Source organism: Lagenorhynchus albirostris, chromosome 12 (genome assembly GCF_949774975.1).
Source record: "Lagenorhynchus albirostris chromosome 12, mLagAlb1.1, whole genome shotgun sequence".
Classification (NCBI taxonomy): Eukaryota; Metazoa; Chordata; class Mammalia; order Artiodactyla; family Delphinidae; genus Lagenorhynchus; species Lagenorhynchus albirostris.
The window spans coordinates 40,805,329-40,829,044 of record NC_083106.1 but is presented as its reverse complement, the minus strand read 5'-3'; the positions used below and the strand labels follow the sequence as shown (position 1 = coordinate 40,829,044).

Genomic DNA, 23,716 nt, shown 5'->3' with positions numbered 1-23,716 from the left:
CTTTGGAACCCAGACTCACACCTCAGCTCTATTCTCAGGACTACTGGTAACCAGCTCTTGTACAGGAACTGTCTTCCTAGCATGACTTCTACCTTCAGCCCAGTCCCCTCAAGTCACTGCCCCAGTCCATCACAAAAAAATGCCATTCTACATGTTTACACGGGCAAGAGGCATGGTCCTGTGATTGCTGCTGAGCTAAGCCTGTTTACCAAAGTTCTTTCCATAGCAGAACATGTGTAACTGCCGATTCATTGTAATCCAAGGTCCCTCTCTCCCAGATCAAATAATTCTCGATGGAGAAATTTAAGCCTTTCCCTATGTTTCACTGGTAAAGCTGTTAAAGAGTATTCCTGAGTCTTCATCACAAGTCTCTGAACTACGAAGCGGCAAAATAAAATTTGGGTAACAGTCATTTCAAAATTGAAGGAAGGCCTTAACTTGTTTTCAACTGCTATGTAGCTTGAACTTTTAATGCTCAAAGATGCCACCAAGCCATACTGAGGTGGTCACTGATGGACACGACTCTCCATTGTAACAGCCTGAGATCACAGGACATGAGCTGGACTTTGTCCAAACCCTTGAAAGATGCCAATTACTCTTTTTTTTTTTTAACATCTTTATTGGGGTATAATTGCTTTACAATGGTGTGTTAGTTGCTGCTTTATAACAAAGTGAATCAGTTATACATATACATATGTTCCCATATCTCTTCCCTCTTGCGTCTCCCTCCCTCCCACCCTCCCTATCCCACCCCTCCAGGCGGTCACAAAGCACCAAGATGATCTCCCTGGGCTATGCGGCTGCTTCCCACTAGCTATCTACCTTACGTTTGGTAGTGTATATATGTCCATGCCTCTCTCTCGCTTTGTCACAGCTCACCCTTCCCCCTCCCCATATCCTCAAGTCCGTCCTCTAGTAGGTCTGTGTCTTTATTCCTGTCTTACCCCTAGGTTCTTCATGACATTTTTTTTTTCTTAAATTCCGTATATATGTGTTAGCATACGGTATTTGTCTTTCTCTTTCTGACTTACTTCACTCTGTATGACAGACTCTAGGTCTATCCACCTCATTACAAATAGCTCAATTTCGTTTCTTTTTATGGCTGAGTAATATTCCATCGTATATATGTGCCACATGTTCTTTATCCATTCATCCAAAGATGGGCACTTAGGTTGTTTCCATCTCCGGGCTACTGTAAATAGAGCTGCAATGAACATTTTGGTACATGACTCTTTTTGAATTATGGTTTTCTCAGGGTATATGCCCAGTAGTGGGATTGCTGGGTCATATGGTAGTTCTATTTGTAATTTTTTAAGGAACCTCCATACTGTTCTCCATAGTGGCTGTACCAATTCACATTCCCACCAGCAGTGCAAGAATGTTCCCTTTTCTCCACACCCTCTCCAGCATTTATTGTTTCTAGATTTTTTGATGATGGCCATTCTGACTGGTGTGAGATGATATCGCATTGTAGTTTTGATTTGCATTTCTCTAAGGATTAATGATGTTGAGCATTCTTTCATGTGTTTGTTGGCAGTCTGTATATCTTCTTTGGAGAAATGTCTATTTAGGTCTTCTGATCATTTTTGGATTGGGTTGTTTTTTTGTTATTCAGCTGCATGTAAGTTTTGGAAATTAATCCTTTGTCAGTTGCTTCATTTGCAAATATTTTCTCCCATTCTGAGGGTTGTCGTTTGGTCTTGTTTATGGTTTCCTTTGCTGTGCAAAAGCTTTGAAGTTTCATTAGGTCCCATTTGCTTATTTTTGTTTTTATTTCCATTTCTCTAGGAGGTGGGTCAAAAAGGATCTTGCTGTGATTTATGTCATAGAGTTTTCTGCCTATGTTTTCCTCTAAGAGTTTTATAGTTTCTGGCCTTACATTCAGGTTTTTAATCCATTTTGAGCTTATTTTTGTGTATGCTGTTAGGGAGTGATCTAATCTCATACTTTTACATGTAGCTGTCCAGTTTTCCCAGCACCATTTATTGAAGAGGCTGTCCTTTCTCCACTGTACATTCCTGCCTCCTTTATCAAAGATAAGGTGACCATGTGTGCGTGAGTTTATCTCTGGGCTTTCTGTCCTGTTCCATTGATCTATCCTTCTGTTTTTATGCCTGTACCATACTGTCTTGATTACTGTAGCTCTGTAGTAGAGTCTGAAGTCAGGGAGCCTGATTCCTCCAGCCCCGTTTTTCGTTCTCAAGATTGCTTTGGCTATTCAGGGTCTTTTGTGTTTCCATACAAATTGTGAAAGTTTTTGTTCTAGTTCTGTGAAAAATGCCAGTGGTAATTTGATAGGGATTGCATTGAATCTGTAGATTGCTTTGGGTAGTAGAGTCATTTTCACAATGTTGATTCTTCCAATCCAAGAACATGGTATATCTCTCCATCTATTTGTATCATCTTTAGTTTCTTTCATCAGTGTCTTATAATTTTCTGCATACAGGTCTTTTGCCTCCTTAGGTAGGTGTATTCCTAGATATTTTTGTTGCAATGGTAAATGAGAGTGTTTTCTTGATTTCACTTTCAGATTTTTCATGATTCGTGTATAGGAATGCCAGAGATTTCTGTGCATTAATTTTGTATCCTGCAACTTTACCAAATTCATTGATTAGCTCTGGTAGTTTTCTGGTAGCATCTTTAGGATTCTCTATGTAGAGTATCATGTCATCTGCAAACAGTGACAGCTTTACTTCTTCTTTTCCAATTTGGATTCCTTTTCTTCTCCGATTGCTGTGGCTAAAACTTCCAAAACTATGTTGAATAACAGTGGTGAGAGTGGGCAACCTTGTCTTCTTCCTGAGCTTAGTGGAAATGCTTTCAGTTTTTTACCATTGAGGATGATGCTGGCTGTGGGTTTGTCATATATGGCCTTTATTATGTTGAGGAAAGTTCCCTCTATGCCTACTTTCTGCAGGGTTTTTATCATAAATGGGTGTTGAATTTTGTCAAAAGCTTTCTCTGCATCTATTGAGATGATCATATGATTTTTCTCCTTCAATTTGTTAATACGGTGTATCACCTTGATTGATTTGCGTATATTGAAGAACCCTTGCATTCCTGGAATAAACCCCACTTGATCATGGTGTATGATCTTTTTAATGTGCTGTTGGATTCTGTTTGCTAGTACTTTGTTGAGGATTTTTGCATCTATGTTCATCAGTGATATTGGCCTGTAGTTTTCTTTCTTTGTGACATCCTTGTCTGGTTTTGGTATCAAGGTGATGGTGGCCTCGTAGAATGAATTTGGGAGTGTTCCTCCCTATGCTATATTTTGGAAGAGTTTGAGAAGGATAGGTGTTAGCTCTTCTCTAAATGTGTGATAGAATTCGCCTGTGAAGCCATCTGGTCCTGGGCTTTTGTTTGTTGGAAGACTTTTAATCACAGTTTCCATTTCAGTGCTTGTGATTGGTCTGTTCATATTTTCTATTTCTTTCTGATTCAGTCTTGGCAGGTTGTGCATTTCTAGCCAATTACTCTTAAAACTAATCCCTCTTAATCACCAAGTCTGTGAAGAAGTAGTTATCACTGTTCTACCACCTCTAAAGAGTGTCACAAAAACAAAGTTTTGAAGCTCAACAAAAGACCACACTAAAAAATGTAATTCTGCTGTAAACTGCTTTTCCCAGTTTCTGGCCCTGAAGACAAAGTAAGGCAGATATGGTGTGTTATCAAAAACATTTTGCTTGTTCCTTTTAAATGAAGTGCCTGGGGGTTTCTCTTTGAACCTCTTTAGGTACATGGCGACCTGAAAAGGACAGAGTGGATGTCATCCTCAGTGCAATGAACACTCTCCTTTTGCTGATATTTGTATGAGCCAAGAATTTGTTAAATACAATAAGAAAAATCTATTTCTATTTTATACAATCACATATTTTACCAATACTTAGTAACTGTATAATGTAATCATGTAATCAATTATCAAGTATTCCTCAGCACCTACCTGGTGCCCAGCATATCCGGGTTCTGCTTAATCCATAATAATTTACAGCTACAGGTTGTTGTGTTTGTGTCTTGTGGTTCTCAGTTCCTTCAGGGAGATGACAGAGAGGAAGGTAAGGGAATGCACCCAGATTCTTTGCTTTCCCTCCTGGATGACAGTCTAACCAGTTCTCTGCACCCTAGGGGTAGTGCAGGTATTGATGACTAACTGACCCAATCATCAAAAGGACAAATTCTGTGAAAAGGGAGAATGGATAAATATAGTCCTGGATAGTGAGAAAGACAACTCAAGTAGCTAAACTTGAGGTGGAGGTAACAGGGGTGAGGGGTAATGGAGAGGAAGGACTGGTTGAAGAATATTCTAAATCATTTGATACATGTAAGAGAGAGGGGAGGGAGTGAAGACAGTAAACACACAAGCCTTACATAATATTCAGAAATAAAAATGACACTGGCACAAATGTTTCAGGCCTTTCTAGACCATATACTACAATGTAGGTAAATTCTAAATTGGTAACGAGAGTGGGTAGTTATCTTGACTGTTACTCTGTTACTCAACATACATAGTAACACCAAATTCCCAAATTCAAGTAATTTCTTTCCTATGATCTCCCGAAGAAAGCTCACTGGAAAATTTTTTAGGAAAATTAGAAATTCTGCTCATTACTTCACAAGAACAGAGTATTTCTAACACCTAATTGCGTATTCTAGAGGTTAAGCACATTCTTGTGAAATCTGTGTTACATATAAAAATAGATAAGTAGATAGACAAGGATTTTTTTTAAATACTGGAAAACAATTATTATTATTACTATTATTATTATTATTTTACTGTAGAACTCAGAGCCCCATGGCTGTCAAGCATGAACATCCTCAGTGTCTAAAAGTCATTAATGAAACATGAATATCTTATTTGCAAATGAAGTTGTTACTAAAACCATAAATCACTGGTTTAAAACAGGGTTTCTCAACCTCTGTACTACTGACATTTTGGGTGGATAATTCTTTGCTGTAGGGGGATTTTCTCTGCATTGCAGCATGTTTAACAGGATCCCTGGCTTCTATACACTAGATGCTTATAGCATATAACCCCAGATGTGACAGCCAATGTCTCCAGACATTTCCCAATGTCCTTGGGGCGGGGGGGCGCAAAATAGCCCTGGTTGAGAAGCCATGGTTAAAACAAACTGTTTGATTAGAATAATAATCCTAATACTTATACAGCACATGTACTAGGCACGATTCAATTTGATGCTCAATGACAACTTTATGAAGTAGGGCTTATTTTAACCTCCATTTTACAGATGAGGAAACTGAGGTACAGAGAGGTTAAGTTAGTTGCCAAGGTCACTGGACACATAAGTGGCAAACAGGGAAGTCAAACCCAAGGAGTCTGGTTCCAGAGTTTGTGCTCCTAACTTCTATACTACACTTGCTATGATATATGGAGAAAAGACACAAGTCAAATTATTTTTCATTCAAGGTTTTTAATAGTCTATAACATCAGGGGCCTTACATACCCCTGAGTTCGGGATACTCAGTTGTAAAATTAAAATGATAATGAAATTAAAATAAGATACTTTATCAAAGGCCTCAAGAAAATCTCTAAGAATAAAGAGTAGAATATTTTTCTTATTTAGCAATACTCTTTACATCTGGATATATCTCTGGTTTCCTTTTCCTGTTTACCTGCATACAGCAACTAGAGTCAGTTATACACTAAGGAACTACTATAAAACCTGGCTTCTTTTGGTGTGGTTTCCCCTACTTGTAATCTGAAGCACAAAATATCTCCTGGGTAACAGCTTGGTTGATGACAAACCACAGCAACAGGCCACACAATTCACCAATAGCTGTTGAGTAACTCTTGTATGTAAGGGACTGTACTGCACTTAGTGCCACATTCTGGATCACACATAGTACCCACAAGTGGTAAGTAGAAATCCCCCCAAAGAGGCCCACTCCCTGGACTTGTGAATATGTTATTTTACATGGCAAAAAGAAAGTTTGCAGATGTAATGAAAGTTACTTGAGGATAATTAAGACAACCTTAAAATACAGAGATAAGCCCATATTATTCAGGCACACCTAATCTAGTCACTCAGCTGAGCCCTTAGAAGCAGAGAACACTCTTTAGTTGGAGGCAGAAGGGATACAGCAGTGGGGAAAGTCAGAGATTCATCACACTCAAGGTTATGTTGCCAATTTGAAGACGGAGGGGCTATGTTAACGCGAATGCAGAAGCCTCTAGGAGGTGAGAGGCCCCCTGGCTGACAGCCAGCAAGGAAGTGGGGATGTCAGCCCTACAGTTACAAGGAACTGAATTTTGCAACCATTTGAAAGAAACTCTAAGTGGATCCTCCTCCAGAGCCTGAAGGTAAGAGTCTGGCACCTTGATTTTGGCCTTATGAGACCCAGTGCAGAGAAACCAAAAAACAAGCCCACTCAAAGACTCTGACCTACAGAACTGTGAGACATTAATTTGTATTGTTTTAAGCTGCTATGTTTGTGATAATTTGTTGCAGCAGCTATAAAAACTAACAGCCTGAGACAAGAAAGAACAGTAATTCACCCACTGCCATGGCATAAATTACCAAGTGGTAGACAGGGGTTTAGAAACCTGGACTTTCAACCTCCAAACTATTTCCTTAAATAATCGATATCTACATCATAGCGGAAGCAAATAGTTTTGCGTCCACTCATTCACTGGCTCCTAACAACAGCCGTGAAAGGTAGGCATTATCGTCCTTTTTACAAAAGAGAAAGGTTCAAAGAATTGTGTACTTACACAGGGTAAGGCTGTTCATAAGTGACAAAGCCATGAGTTCTTTCATCTCACTGCCTTTGCATGTGCTGCCTTTAACAGTAAAACTGTAATAAATATATTATAGAGGATTAAACAAAGCAAGCCATAAGAGCACAGAAAGACAAATGATTTTCTGCTGAAGGAGGATAGGAAGAGGTAAGAATTTGTGGAACTGGTAACATTTAAGTTGTATTTTGATGTACAGGTAGGATTTCAAAAGATGATGATTGCTGGGACTTTCTGCTGTTATCGTAAACTTGGAATCAAAGCAGCAATATGATAGGTATTAAAGAGTGAACCTCTCAGGGCAGGTTTGGTTCATGAACTGGTATTTTTCAGGCAAACCTGCATCATAGTTACTGGAACAATATGAAAATGCTGATGCTGGTGAACTGCAATTTCATGACAGGAGAACTTTCTCTACTTAACATATAGCAGAACCACAAAAAATCTGCCTCTAAAAAGTAGTCCTACAACAGAGAAACTTCCAATAAGAAAAATGCAGCTGGGTGCAGCAGAGATGGTGGGAGACCTCTGTGTAGCCAGGAAACCCTCTCCTCCCTGATAGTCAGGAGGCTCTGTGCCATGGCTGCACCAGTGCTAACAACCAATTCTCCACCCCTTGGCCAGAGCTGATTAGATGCCTAACTACTGCTGGGTCAGATTCCCTGTTCTGGGAATTTGGAGTTGAGTCTTTGCATTCTCCAAATATGGCAGAGTTGCTGAATGCTGCTACAGAGAAAAATCAAACAAGTGAGCAGATGGGACCATCACAAATCCATGGCCGCCAGCCCCAAATGTGTGCTCAGGAGGGCCCAGCAGGCTACTTATTTCTCTGTTCAATCTTCCCATTGTCCCTTGTCATCTTGCAGCTACTACCCCATCTCTCTAGTCCCATTCACGGCAGCCTTCTTGAAAGACTTCTCTCAGTTCTTCCTTACCTCCACTATAACATGGAGCTCACTGCAAATACGCCACTGAAGATGCTCCAGTAGGGGTCGCCTTCTACCTGCTTACTACCAAACCCAAAGGCCAATTCTTAGTCCTTCTCTTGCCTGTCAGCGACATTTGACAGTGCTGAGACTCACCAGAAAATATCCAAAAATGCTCCAGGGTGCCACACTCTAGCACACTCTAGTTCTTTGTACATCTTTGTGTTTTTTAATTTTGTTTTTATACAGCAGGTTCTTATTAGTTATCTATTTTATACATATTAGTGTATATATGTCAATCCCAATCTCCCAATTCATCCCATCCACCCCCCCACTCTACTTTCCCTCCTTGGTGTCCATACATTTGTTCTCTACGTCTGTGTCTCTACTTCTGCCTTGCAAACCACTTGATCTGTACCACCATTTTTCTAGATGCCACATAGATGCCTTAATATACGATATTTGTTTTTCTCTTTCTGATTTACTTCACTCTGTATGACAGTCTCTAGGACCATCCATGTCTCTACAAATGACCCAATTTTGTTCCTTTTTATGGCTGAGTAATATTCCATTGTATATATGTACCACATCTTCTTTATCCATTCATCTGTCGATGGGCATTTAGGTTGCTTCCATGACCTGCCTATTGTAAATAGTTCTGCAAAGAACACTGGGGTACATGCGCCTTTTTGAATTATGGTTTGCTCTGGGTATAAATCCAGAAGTGGGACTGCTGGGTCATATGGTAATTCTATTTTTAGTTTTTTAAAGAACCTCCATACTGTTCTCAAGAGTGGCTGTATCAATTTACATTCCCACCAACAGTGCAAGAGCGGTCCCTTTTCTCCACACCCTCTCCAGCATTTGTTGTTTGTAGATTTTCTGATGATGCCCATTCTAACTGGAGTGAGGGGATAACTCATTGTAGTTTTGATTTGCATTTCTCTAATAATTAGTGATGTTGAGCAGCTTTGCATGTGCCTCTTGGCCATCTGTATGTCTTCTTTGGAGAAATGTCTATTTAGGTCTTCTGCCCATTTTTGGATTGGGTTGTTTGTTTTTTTAATATTGAGCTGCATGAACTGTTTATATATTTTGGAGAATAATCCTTTGTCCATTGATTCGTTTGCAAATATTTTCCCCCATTATGAGGGTTGTCTTTTCGTCTTGTTTATGGTTTCTTTTGCTGTGCAAAAGCTGTGAAGTTTCATTAGGTCCCATTTGTTTATTTTTATTTCCATTACTCTAGGAGGTGGGTCAAAAAAGATCTTGCTGTGATTTATGTCCAACAGTGTTCTGCCTATGTTTTCCTCTAAGAATTTTATACTGTCTTGTCTTACATTTAGGTCTCTAATCCATTTTGAGTTTATTTTTGTGTATAGTGTTTGGGAGTGTTCTAATTTCATTCTTTTCCATGTAGCTGTCCAGTTTTCCCAGCACCACTTAGTGAAGAGACTGTCTTTTCTGCATTGTATATCCTTGCCTCCTTTGTCACAGATTAGTTGACCATAGGTGCGTGGGTTTATCTCTGGGCTTTCTATCTTGTTCCATTGATCTATGTTTCTGTTTTTGTGCCAGTACCATATTGTCTTGATGACTGTAGCTTTGTAGTATAGTCTGAAGTCAGGGAGTCTGATTCCTCCAGCTCCGTTTTCGTCCCCTGAAGACAGCTTTGGCTATTCGGGGTCTTTTGTGTCTCCATACAAATTTTAAGATTTTTTGTTCTAGTTCCATAAAAAATGCCATTGGTAATTTGATAGGGATTGCATTGAATCTGTAGATTGCTTTGGGTAGTAGAGTCATTTTCACAATATTGATTCTTTCAATCCAAGAATGTGGCATATCTCTCCATCTGTTGGTATCATCTTTAATTGCTTTCATCAGTGTCTTATAGTTTTCTGCATACAGGTCTTTTGTCTCCCTAGGTAGGTTTATTCCTAGGTTTTTTATTCTTTTTGTCGCAATGGTAAATGGGAGTGTTTCCTTAATTTCTCTTTCAGATTTTTCATCATTAGTGTATAGGAATGCAAGAGATTTCTGTGCATTAATTTTGTATCCTGCAACTTTACTAAATTCATTGATTAGCTCTCATACTTTTCTGGTGGCATCTTTAGGATTCTCTATGTATAGTATCATGTCATCTGCAAACAGTGACAGTTTTACTTCTTTTCCAATTTGTAATCCTTTTATTTCTTTTTCTTCTCTGATTGCTGTGGCTAGGACTTCCAAAACTATGTTGAATAATAGTGGCGAGAATGGACATCCTTGTCTTGTTCCTGATCTTAAAGGAAATGCTTTCACGTTTTCACCACTGAGAATGATGTCTCCTGTGGGTTTGTCGTATATGGCCTTCATTATGTTTTATTTTACATGGTTTTTTGCACCTGTTGGGCATGTTTTTGCACCTGTTGGGGATGTTTATAATAAAATATAAAACTAACTGGTATAGCATATGTATCTGGTATAGCATATGTATCTAACTAACTGATATAGCGTATGTATCTAATTCTATGTATCTGGTATAGCATATGTATCTAACTAACTGGTATAGCATATGTATCTAATTCTATAAAAAATTCTATAATATATACTAATCTATATCAGTGTCATTTAAAAATGGCAAATTAAACATTTTTCATAAACTAGTAATATAATCTCTTAATGTCATAAATATGAAAGTAACATGTTATTTCAATAGTCATGATGTCAGGAAGATATTATTTAGGAACTTAATGGGATCAGAGACTTACTGCGCAGAAAAAATAGATATTTTTCCATTATTCTTCCCTCTATGCCCACCTTCGGAGATTTTTTATCATAAATGGGTGTAGAATTTTGTCAAAAGCTTTTTCTGCATTGATTGAGATGATCATATGGCTTTTAATTATTCAACTTGTTAACATGGTGTATCAAATTGATTGATTTGCGTATATTGAAGAATCCTTCCATTCCTGGGATAAATTCCACTTGATCATGATGTATGATCCTTTTACTGTGTTGTTGGATTCTGTTTGCTAGTATTTTGTAGAGGATTTTTGCATCTATATTCATCAGTGATACTGGTCCGTAATTTTCTTTTTTTGTAGTATCTTTGTCTGGTTTTGGTATCAGGGTGATGGTGGCCTCATAGAATGAGTTTGGGAGTGTTCCTTCCTCTGCAGTTTTTTGGAAGAGTTTGAGAAGGATGGGTGTTAGCTCTTCTCTAAATGTTTGATATAATTCACCTGTGAAGCCATCTGGTCCTGACCTTTTGTTTGTTGGAAGATTTTTAATCACTGTTTCAATTTCATTACTTGTGATTGGTCTGTTCATATTTTCTATTTCTTCCTGGTTCAGTCTTGGAAGGTTATATCTTTCTAAGAATTTGTCCATTTCTTCCAGGTTGTCCATTTTATTGGCATAGAATTGCTTGTAGTAGTCTCTTAGGATGCTTTGTATTTCTGCAGCGTCTGTTGTAACTTCTCCTGTTTCATTTCTAATTTTATTGATTTGAGTCCTCTCTCCCTCTTTTTCTTGATGAGTCTGGCTAATGGTTTATCAATTTTGTTTATCTTCTCAAAGAATCAGGTTTTAGTTTTATTGATCTTTGCTATTGTTTTCTTTGTTTCTATTTCATTTATTTCTGCTCTGATCTTTATGATTTCTTTCCTTCTGCTAACTTTGGGTTTTGTTTGTTCTTCTTTCTCTAGTTCCTTTAGGTGTAAGGTTAGATTGTTAGAGATTTTTCTTGTTTCTCGAGGTAGGCTTGTATAGCTATAAACTTCCCTCTTAGAACTGCTTTTGCTGCATCTCATAGGTTTTGGATTGTTGTGTTTTCATTGTCATTTGTCTGTAGGTATTTTTTGATTTCTTCTTTGATTTCTTCAGTGATCTCTTGGTTATTTAGTAACGTATTGTTTAGCCTCCATGTGTTTGTGTTTTTTCCTTTTTTTTTTCCCCCTGTAATTCATTCCTAATCTCAGAGCGTTGTGGTCAGAAAAGATGCTTGATATGATTTCAATTTTCTTAAATTTACTGAGGCTTGATTTGTGACCCAAGATGTGATCTATCCTGGAGAATGTTCTGTGCACACTTGAGAAGAAAGTGTAATCTGCTGTTTGGGGATGGAATGTCATATAAATATCAATTAAATCTATCTGGTCTATTGTGTCATTTAAAGCTTCTCTTTCCTTATTTATTTTCATTTTGGATGATCTGTCCATTGGTGTAAGTGAGGTGTTAAAGTCCCCCACTTTATTGTGTTACTGTCGATTTTCTGTTTTATAGCTGTTAGCAGTTGCCTTATGTATTGAGGTGCTCCTATGCTGGGTGCATATGTATTTATAATTGTTATATGTTCTTGGATTGATCCCTTCATCATTATGTACTGTTCTTCCTTGTCTCTTGTAACATTCTTTATTTTAAAGTCTATTTTATCTGATATGAATATTATTGCTACTCCAGCTTTCTTTTGATTTCCATCTGCATGCAATATCTTTTTCCATCCCCTCATTTTCAGTCTGTATGTGTCCCTAGATCTGAAGTGGGTCTCTTGTAGACAGCATATAGATGGGTCTTGTTTTTGTATCCATTCATTAAGCCTGTGTCTTTTGGTTGGAGCATTTAATCCATTCACATTTAAGGTAATTATTGATATGTATGTTCCTATAACCATTTTCTTAATTGTTTCGGGTTTGTTTTTGTAGGTCCTTTTCTTCTCTTTTGTTTCCCACTTAGAGAAGTTCCTTTAGCATTTGTTGTAGAGCTGGTTTGGTGGTGCTGAATTTTCTTAGCTTTTGCGTGTCTGTAAAGCTTTTGATTTCTCCATCGAATCTGAATGAGATCCTTGCCAGGTAGAGTAATCTTGGCTGTAGGTTTTTCCCTTTCATCACTTTAAGTATATCATGCCACTCCCTTCTGGCTTGTAGAGTTTCTGCTGAGAAATCAGCTGTTAACCTTATGGGAGTTCCCTTGTATGTTATTTGTCGTTTTTCCCTTGCTGCTTTCAATAATTTTTCTGTGTCTTTAATTTTTGCCAATTTGATTACTATGTGTCTCGCATGTTTCTCCTTGGGTTTATCCTGTATGGGACTCGCTGCGCTTCCTGGACTTGGATGGCTATTTCCTTTCCCATGTTAGGGAAGCTTTCAACTATAATCTCTTCAAATATTTTCTCGGGTGCTTTCTCCTTCTGGGACCCCTATAATGCAAATGTTGCTGTGTTTAATGTTGTCCCAGAGCTCTCTTAGGCTGTCTTCATTTCTTTTCATCCTTTTTTTCTTTATTCTGTTCCCCAGCAGTGAATTCCACCATTCTGTCTTCCAGGTCACTTATCCGTTCTTCTGCCTCAGTTATTCTATTGATTCCTTCTAGTGTAGTTTTCATTTCAGTTATTGTATTGTTCATCTCTGTTTGTTTGTTCTTTAATTCTTCTAGGTCTTTGTTAAACATTTCTTGCATCTTCTTGATCTTTGCCCCCATTCTTTTTCCGAGGTTCTGGATCATCTTCACTATCATTATTCTGAATTCTTTTTCTGGAAGGTTGCCTATCTCCACTTCATTTAGTTGTTTTTCTGGGGTTTTGTCTTGTTCCTTCATCTGGTACATAGCCCTCTGCCTTTCATGTTGTCTGTCTTTCTATGAGTGTGGTTTTTGTTCCACAGGCTGCAGGATTGTAGTTCTTCTTGCTTCTCTCAATATTACTCTTAAGAGCAGCTTTTCCAAACAAAGTGATCATGGGTTTTATTTTCAGAATTAAGTGTAAAAAAACAGAACCAAAAAAAAAAGAAACCCTTAGCATGTTGTTTGCCACAAGCTGAGATGAAAGTAGTGTCAAGCTTTGTGTTCCTGCTTCTCCCCTATACTTCTCAGGCAAAGGAGTGACTCTGTGACAGGTGTCCCAGTGCTTTAGTCAAGGAGGGTAAGATCCTCAAGGGTCCCAAGGCATGGTGGGTGCAGTGGGGAGGCTGAGGGGCATTCACCTGTGTGAGCGTAGTGAGAGTAGGATGTGTGCCAGGGCCAGATGACCCCATATCAAATCCCAGGTGAGGACCCAGGAGCTCTGTAACCTTGGGCAACTTGCTTGAACCCTGTTGGCCTCAATTTCCTGTGTGTAAAACTGGGAAAATAATACAAATCACAGGGTTGTTCTGAGAATTAAATGAGTTTATGTATGAAGAGTGGTAAGCACTGTGCCTAACTAGAAGTAAATACTCCACAAATGGTATGGTGTAATTACTTTCATACTTTTCACCACTCTAGAATTAAAACTGCAGATAAAGGGGACACAATCTATACAAAGATGAGATTGTAAAAATCTAGTTATTGTTTGTTTTAATTATATATAGATCAAGCTACACAGAAAATCACTTAAGGAGACTATTCTCAGAAAAAGAAAAATAACACATGCATTCTATTGGGAGAAAGAAGGGAGCATATTTTAGACTATAACCTAGAAGGGGTATTTTTAATTAAATATTTAGTCTTGACTGGTACCGCAATTTTAAATCTAGAAAAAAAGTGGAAATTATCAGGCATTATTATTGTTGTTGTTATTCATAAATGAAACATACCTGGAAACTAGTAGCCAAGGTTTGTGTCAATTAAGGAATAAAAATCTTATTTTAAATATTAAGGCAAAATTCAGTTTCATAAAAGAAATAGCTAACTTGGGGTCTTGTTATATAAGGACAGAAAACTAGGGTGCATTATATACAGACACTCACTTATATGATCACTAATGTGTTCTGTACCCCTGGGGTTTGTGAAGACAGGATACTCCAGAGTGAAGTACAGGTGCAGTAATCTCACCTAGAAGTAGACAAAGAAGCTTCCCTCCCTGCCAGTTTAGTTTAACACCTTCAGATCAGCTCTTGAAAGTGCGGTCCTCAAAAATCCTCCAGTGTTTTGGAAAATCCTAGCAACACTATGGTGATGCCTGAGACTTCAAATCAAAGGCATTCCTTCCTGATAGCTTTCAAGCAATTCCACTGAGAGCCAAAGGCCCACAAATATGCTAACCAATCATGTAACTGGACAGTCTTCTCCCTCAGGAATTCTAAAACCTAGCAGTGAGTGCCCGCAAGTCAGCGAAAAGGTGGTCTGTCTGTGTGCCAGTGCTAATGTCTGGACTCCACCTCTTAAGGTTGCAGGAAGCCAGAGTGCTGCTCAGTCCCTGCTGATAAGCATAGTCACTTCTGGATTATTAAGGAGACTAGTAATCTGACATGTAATATACGTAATTCCACTTGTGCTACCCTCTGCTATCTACTTTTGTGTCATCAGCACCACCTCTCTCTGAGAGAAAACAGAAAAGGATGGAAGATGATTAACAGCATGGGTAAAAAGCATGACAGAAAAATACAGCTACATTAAGCTAAATTAAGACAGCTAAAACTAATACCTGATTACATGTGGTGTATTTGGCCATAGAATCCTAAACCTCTATTACCACATCAAAGTCAAAGTAGAGTATTTAGGTCAAAACTTTCACTTATCAAGAACACATATATGCAGAGAGTACTTTTCCTGATGAGGTATCTGCAGCTGGTTAACTCAGTCCTGGCATTACAGTTTATCAAACTTCTTCCTAGTCCCCAAAGAAGTCCCTTCTAAATGCCCAAATTCTAGTGCCTCTACCTTACGAAAACCTAGAGTGTAATTCTCCAGATCACAGGTGGATGCAGGACTGCAAGCACAGGAACACATACACTGAAACCCAGATTTACAGGCATATTCTAATGAAACTATATTAACGAAGCATTAAGAAAGAAATAGATGAACAGAGTCTCTCTTCCCCACTCCACTAAGGGCAACTGTTTTTTAACCTCTGTATTTCAGCTTGTCACATCATGCTGCATCTTGGAATAGGACTCTTTCCTATTTATATAATTACAACTGTCTGTCTGTTTTCAATTTTAGAAGCATTTGGCAAGGCATGGCAATACAAATACCCTTTGATTTTAACTTTTCCTATTTTCCTTTCCACCAATGGCAAACAGATTTAAATTCTAAGACTGGAAAAAGTAGATGGGACTGGGGGGCTGTGGCATTGAAAAAAAAAAGCTAGAAAAAAAGGAGACTAAATGAAACATACTCATGGCCAACAAGAATACCTTTACTTCTTAATTGGTTTTTATTAAACAAATTCTACTTTGAAACCTAAGATGAAAAAACTTAAAAATATCATAGCTCAGAAGTTTTCTATTGTTTTAGGTTGAATCATAAGAACTTACATATCACCTCTTATGCTAAGACTAAATTCAGCCAAAATATTCTTCAGAAAGTCTTTAATATAATGTTCCAATAAAAGAAAGTAAACTTTAAGAACATTAGTTGGTGTTCTGTTTCCAAATCTAATCCTCCAGGCATAAACTACAAAGTTAATAAAGAACAGATTAAAACCAACCAAGAACAAATTATTCATTCCGTTTTCCATTTCACTCTTCAATTCTTGTTTTAAATGCACTAGGAATCTCTGCTGCCAATGTAGTTAAAGCTGCAGCAGCTCTAATAATCAACGGATCTTATCACAAAGGGTATAGATACTTCCTAAATGAAAGCACCATATGCCTAATTATTGAGCTAAATTTATACCCGTAGCTATCTCTGAATGAAACATATTCAGCTTTTTCAGCTCACAAAACATTTCTTTCCATGCCCTTAAGGTATTTTAGATTTCATTCTTCTCCTTTGACTTTTTTCCTCTTCCCATATCTAAGTGTTTGTGTGACACCAGGCTGGGAAGCCAGAGGTAACTGGCCACTGATGAATGGACACCCTCTCCCTCGTTTTTCTAAGGACGACCATCACTTCTGTGAGATGACAACTGAAGAGGCAAAAGAATGCTTTCTTTCCTGCCACAGGAAGCAGCAATTTTGGCAACAACAACTAAGCAGGGAGGTAACAGCAGAAAATAAAACTGTTGGTTAACACAGCAATACTGCAGCCCAAACTTCCTTTTCTTTCCTGGAAGTGACTTCTCAAAACCAGTTCTTACCAACAATCCCTTTTCTTAACCTATTACTCCAATCAATCCCTAGTTGCTAATAAATACTATTTATTGAATAATGCTATGTACCAGGAATCGTGCAGAGAGATTCACATACATTTTCTACTTTAATTCTTAGAAAAACTCTGCAAAAGGGAATTATTAGCCCCATTTCACAGATGGAAGGGGAGGCTCAGAAGGGTTTCTACTCTGCCATCTTGTCTCACCATCTGAGTAGGTTGTAAAGAATTTTGGTGACATACTTAAATTGTTTCTCATTTTGGTTGTATTTAAGACAAACTGCCCTCCACTGTTAAATTCTGGACCACGAACCTATGGAGTAGAAAAAGGCGTCTCCACACTGAGGAGGTCTAAACTCCAGATGGAAGATAATCATGCCCATGAATTTAGCAACAAACAGGCCAAAGACAGAAACAATCAATGCCACATGACTTCGGAGAAGGGAGAGATCAGTAAAGGTTGGGAATGTGAGAGAGGGCTTCAAGGAGGCATAGATTTTTGCGCAAATGAGAAGACACTCCATTTGTGAAGAATAAAATAAGGTGTGTTTTGGAGACAGTACCTATGCAAGTCTAGCTGAAGCACAGAGTCCTTCCTAATTTAAGGGATGTGACTCCAGCAAACTGAGGCAGATTTGTAGAAGACAATGAATGCCAGCCTAAGGAGTTGGGACTTCCTTATAGAACAATGTTTCTTAAACTTCAGTCACTGGACCAGTGGTATCAGCATCACCTACAGGAATATGTTAAAAATGCAAATTCTGGGGCCCACCCAGACCTACTGAATTAGAAACTCTGGAAGCAGCAACTTGCAATCTGAGTGCTAATGTGCTCTCCAGGTGACTCTCAAGCTGGCTAAAGTTTGAATCAGTGCTCCATAAGAAACGAGGCCCACTAAAACCTGAGCTGGGCAACATGAGAGAAGTGATATATTTGGAAGACTAATCTAATAGTGATCTGCAGAATGAACTGGAAAAGGGACCATGTGCAAATTCATGAAATTTACAGAGCCTCTACCATGCAATTATTTCTATGAGACAACACTTTTCAGGAGAGAGAATATTAAACTGGGAAACAGAAGACTAAGGTTCTTTCTCAAAATATTACACCTTCTTACAGAGAAAAATTTTATTAAATTCTAATTTCGTGGAAGTAACACCTAACCTATGACTTTTCATTTCAATGTGGTATTGTAAGCACTATTTATAAAAACACCATGGTCTCCCAAAAATGTTTGCTGGGATAGGGGAAAAAAAAAAAAAACCCACACTAACTTTAATTACAGTGTACCATGTACAAAACTGAAATGTAAGAAAATGACAACTCTTATTAAATGTAGTCCACAGCTCTAGATAATAATGAACAGAAATGAATGAGGACTCTACCTAATTTAAAAATGAAAAACAAAATGCTGAGTGTAAATATAAAGCAGACTAACTTTTAAGCAAAACAGGACTTTTTATATTCAAGTAAGTGTCGACCTTCAAAAGAATCTCACAAGTACCCACATTTATTTCAGTGATGTTACATCTGCTCAAAAGACTTTTTTTTTTATGAACCACCTTCACAGCCAGTTTACAAGTCATGTAAGAAAATGAATACAGCTTTTCACTTTATAAATCATTCTAAAAACAACTTTAAAACTAGAAAAGGTGATTCCTACATTGATGAATCTCTTTATTCACTAGATCTGGTTCTGAATGACTTTTGACTGTTATAAAAAAAAATCAGGTCTCCCCTCCAAGACAATGGCCTGTAGCCCATGAGGACAGGTAGTAGGGGTTCCAAAGATGAGTGGACACCACTTTTGGAATATGTGATTATTTAAAGGGGGGAGGGTGTCACATTTTTCTGTGTGTGTGTGTGGTACGCGGGCCTCTCACTATTGTGGCCTCTCCCGTTGCACAGCACAGGCTCCAGACACACAGGTTCCGGACACACAGGCTCAGCAGCCATGGCCCACGGGCCCAGCTGCTCCGCAGCATGTGGGATCTTCCCGAACCGGGGCACGAACCCGTGTCCCCTGCATCGGCAGGCGGACTCTCAACCACTGCGCCACCAGGGAAGCCCCACATTTAACCTAAGTAATTCCTCCTGGTATTAAAAAGGTGTATTTATTCAACTAATATTTACTAGGTGCTATTATGGGTGAGGCCCAGGGCTACGGCTCCGGTGGGCGAATACAGGGGAAGCTCTTTCTCCTGCTCTTAACATGACAGTCCTGTAACAGATTCATGACTGTGAAGAACCAACATCACAGAGATTCTGTACTCTCAGAGTAAGTGAAAACAGAAGTACTTCTAACCTCTGCTGTGGCTTTATCTTATTACTGATAGAACACTTAATAAATCATAATTTTTATTCACCGTAACTGCTAAAGCTGCTTTCAACAGTAGTTAATAAATCATCTTCATTTTTATGCTCCTCCAATTAGCTGCTCACCCCACCTGCTTTTTTTTCTTTTTTAAGCTAAGCTCTTCATCACACATTCTAAGTTAAGCAAGCCCTAGGAGGATTAAATAATGAAGACTAACCAAAATGCTTAATATGAGTGAACGTATACAATGTATTAAACACATGCCAATCATAAAACACGTTTTTTACTACATAAACTTCCTTTTACACTTACCAAGAATGCCTTACAAACCTGACTCAGGCTAACTCCTGAAATCACAACATGGACCTCGTTGAGGCATTTCTAATCATGAGATGAAAACCTGTAGTTGACTAGATACATTTTGACAATCAACACTGCTAGTTGACTACAAAAATAACATGTCTCAGAGAACAGCATCCTAAATATTCTAAAATGACTATCATCTCAAACCACAATTTATAAAAATAATATAGTACATTTATGTCAACCATTATTCACCATGTTAACACAGTCTCAAAGCCAAATTTAAACAGTTCTGGCATTTGGCAGACTTTTATGAACTAACCAAGGTCAGAATATAAATACATTTTGAAATGTGCAGCTCCTCACTACCTCAAAAAAGCATGACTAAAAACACGTTTATTTGGAGTTAGCCAAAAAAAAAAAAAGCCTAAACTTCATAAATAAATCATGCTTTTCTTTTATTCTAAAATAAAATACCTTAGACAAAATGCACATTTATCCTATTTAAGACACCAAAGGCCTCTAATATATAAGACCAGCCTGCCCCTTCAAACGTCAACATGTATATTGCTTTGAAATCTTATTGACAATTTCCTTTTGGTTAATTTTTCTTCTTTAAGAATTCAGCTTTGTCAGACTTGCCATTTTCTGGCGCCACGAAAAAAAAAAAACAACAAACCACTTCTGAAATTCTATTTGGACCATTTCTGAGCTTCAACTATGATCTTAAAATATTAGGAAGCCATCCTGATGAATTCTAAAAAAGAAGATTCCATCCCTCCTTTCCCAGATCTTCAGAGAGGCCAACATCTTCCTCAAATATGTGATGCAAAAACCCAACGATAACAATGAAGATGAGCTGCTGGAAGCTGGTGGGCTGCATCTTGGCTGAGGGAAGGCAGGCTGTTCCAACATGCTTGGTAGGTACTCCTATCAATAAAGGGCACTTATAATCCTAGGGGTCCAGCCCAGGGAAGAGGCAAATTTTGCTGCTGTGTTTAGTAGACAACGCTGTCCACTGCCTTTCAGGACTTTGCCCCCTTCAGGAGCCATGTGCCTGACCTCTCTGACACCCACTTCTTAGTCTCCAAGCTCTGCCTTCGTCCCAATCCTGCTTCTTTAAAAGCCTCCTTGTTCTATACAACTCACAGTGAGGAAATCCAACTAGTCACCCAACTCAGGAGGGAATGCTGCTTAAAGAAAGGAAAATTAAATATATAAGATACTGTTTCATCACCCATGAAATTTATAGAGTCAAGACTAGGTTCACTACATTACAGGTGGAAGTAAACATTGTTTTTGGAAAGTCATCCCTCAAAATATACTACGATCCTTTGACTTATTCATTTCCTCTACTAGGAATTTAAGGGGAAATCCTACTCATGGGGTTGGGGGCAGCAATGAAAAATGAGCTGGAATCTTAATGGACAAAGGTGTTTATCTCAGCATTTTAAAATAAAAAAAAACTGGAAAAAATCTAAATGTTCAGGTCCAAGGGCATGGTTAAATAAACTATGATGCTTCTATTTCATATACTATGCTATCATAAAATTACAGTAAAAGAAAATAAAAAAAAAACATGTATACATAGTGTGGTTATAACTGGGGGAAAAAATAACCTATATGTTGGGGCAGGAAGTGTTGACACTGCTTGTGACAGTGATTGAACTGTGAAGGATTTTTTTTTTCTTTTTTCTACTCCTGTGTACTTTCAAAATGTTCTTTCCTAAGCAAGTGTTACTTTATAATGAAATAACACAGTGAAAGATACTTGCTTCTTTTACAAACCCATTCTCACCCTTGTTAAGATAAATCTCAAAGTATAATAATTTCTGCTGGGCAAGTTTAGTGATATTGTTTTAATAGCAGCCTTTAAGAAGCAATACATCGACAAAAGGGAGGCACTGATGGTGAAATTTCAGGCAGCTGGGAATGAGACTTTGAGACTAGGTATACACCCCGTGCTACCTTCATCATTCCACAGGTCTGTCCTTTTGCTTTGCGCCCCAACAGACAGACATACAGTGAGGAAACACAACTACTAAACACTATTAGTAGTTGCAGCATGTATTCTTGTGAAAGAGGAACTAGAGTCAATCATGGCTCAAACATCAGCTCAGGGAAGCTGGACATGGCCACCCCCAGTGTAGACCATGAGCCCTGGACTCCTATCTCTGGACCCTCTTGTCCCTTAGGAGAATCAAGTGCTCTTCATGGGACTTTGAAAAGACCTTTCCAGGACCTCCCTGGCGGTCCAGTGGTTAGGACTCCAAGCTTCCACTGCAGGGGGGGCGGGTTCGATCCCTGGTCGGGGAACTGAGATCCCTCAAGCCACACAGCTGGGGCCCTAAAAAAGATCTTTCCATGAAAAAGGGTTTGGCAGATATGAAGATTCCAGCAACAGCTCATGCTCTTTGGATGGCCCAAGTTCATGTCTCAACCACAATCATTCACAGGCCCATGTACATCATTATTACTGCACCTTTTCTCACAAACTCCTGGCCTAGGCAAGTGTTGCAACAAAGATTGTCTTAGTGCATAGTGCGCTGTATTATTAAGCCACCCCTGCAGAGCTCGGTACCCTTCACCAGGTTTTTATCCCCTCACTTCCAGTCCTTCTCTCATACTAAGCACCTTCACACTAGGCACTGGAGACAGGACAATCTAATGGGAGACCCACATATATAAATACATAAAAAAGTATTTATATAATACTTAATATAATATAAAAATAAAAAGTTAATATAAATGTTAATAATATTAACAAATCAAAGTTAATATAATATGACCTGCGTGTCACTGTATGAAAGGATGTAGAACAACAGTGACCAGAGAGTACAGGAGCAAATGAGGGACTGGGCCTTTGATAAGCTTAAGAGCGAGGGAGACAAATGGACTGGCAGTAAAAAGGAAGTGAGGCAGCGTTTTAGTTACGAAAGTCAACTAAGTAACAAAGGCTACATGGGCTTTTTAATTTCATTATCTCTGTTCTGGATTATCTGCAGCTCTGCTGGGCTCTAATGTACCTAAAGCAACTGCCAGAGTATTCATGACAGGAATGAGGGCTGCGACTTTTCAATGCTCTTAAGCCTTAATCTCATTTGGTTTTCTTTCAAGTACCTAATGATCACAGAAGTCTTTATCAGGACTCAGTGTGTGGGGCGGGGGTGGGGTGGGGGGGGCAGTGCTGCTGCATTCTGCAGAGCAAAGGAACTAGCCAGGGTTGCTTTCCTTCTAGGACGGTCTCAGTGGGCTTCTTGCTGCTGGCCTGCTACAGGGCTGAGGAGGAGGGAGGGCCAGGCCAGCCAGCCTCCAAAGCGTATGTTCTCATTAGAGACAAGATGTCACAGGCATCTCACAGGGGCCTGAGAGCTAAGAGGCAGTTTCCAGCTCTGTAGTTAGTGCACTGGGGGAATCTCAGGAAGTCACAGCTCACAGGGCCCCGTTTCTCATATGTAAAATGAGTACCGGGGTTAAGCATCTCTGAGGTCCTTCTGGGCCTGATACCTTAATAAATCTAATTTCAAAGCTCTCAAAAAAGGCCAAAATCTGTGAGTTACGAAGTACAGCTGATTTATGTGAATTTTGACTACCAGCTGACAGACTGAGCTCTGATTATAGAATTGACCACAATTACATAAATTTTTGCCAAACCTAAAATAATTTTCTTCTTACTTCTTAAAAACATTCCTCCAAAGACAAAACAGGTTAAAATGCATTTTACTTAATCCCTCTTTTTCTCTATTTCGGGGAACAATTTCAATGCTTAAGGAAGTAACTCAAGAACTGTGATCATTCTGAGAAGATGGTACTTCAGGAACAAGCACATCTGACTGTGAGAAAGAGACTAATTCTTTAACACATATTTTGAACTACAGAAGCTGGAAAAGTATGTAATTTTAAGGATAGCAAAAGTTTTTTGGAATTTGGCAGGAATGTGAGAAAATCAGAGTTGACAGTAGCACAGTAAAATCATAGCTGTCTGGAATGATCATCCTGAACTGGAAATGTATCCCTTTAAGCAAACCTAATTTAAACTGTTTTTGATAACTTTTTGAAACATGCTTACTCACTTCCCTCATGTATTAAACAGTAGCTGAAACAATGTAGTCTCCGCTTGATGGCTTTAGGTAGTGATTAATAACAGTAAGAACAGCAAGCAACATTTATTATACACTCCCTGCATACCTGATACCATTCTAAGTGCTCTGTGCGGATGATCACATTTAAACTTTCCAATCCAACAAAGTGGGTACATTTACTACCTCCATTTTACAAATGACAAAACTGAAGCTCTGGCAGATTAAGCAATTTGCTTAAGGTCACAAAGCTAGTAAATGGAAGAGGCCAGATTCAGACCCAAATCAACTGACTCCCAAAACTAGCCCTTCTCACAACACCATGTTGTTGCAAATGAATGGAGCAGGG

General features: G+C 38.6%; 1 protein-coding gene across 2 annotated transcripts in view; it reads right to left on the bottom strand.

The window, feature by feature from the left end:
- Positions 1-23,716, bottom strand: part of MAN1A1 (mannosidase alpha class 1A member 1) — a 170,715-nt gene that overhangs the window by 139,852 nt on the left and 7,147 nt on the right. The window contains exon 1 of one of the 2 annotated variants that reach the window (XM_060168037.1): positions 3,944-4,007. The exons of the other annotated variant lie outside the window; for it this stretch is intronic. The gene's annotated coding sequence lies outside the window, so the exon portion shown is untranslated. Of the gene's footprint in view, positions 1-3,943; positions 4,008-23,716 lie in introns of those variants that run through there. 2 annotated transcript variants of the gene reach the window in all.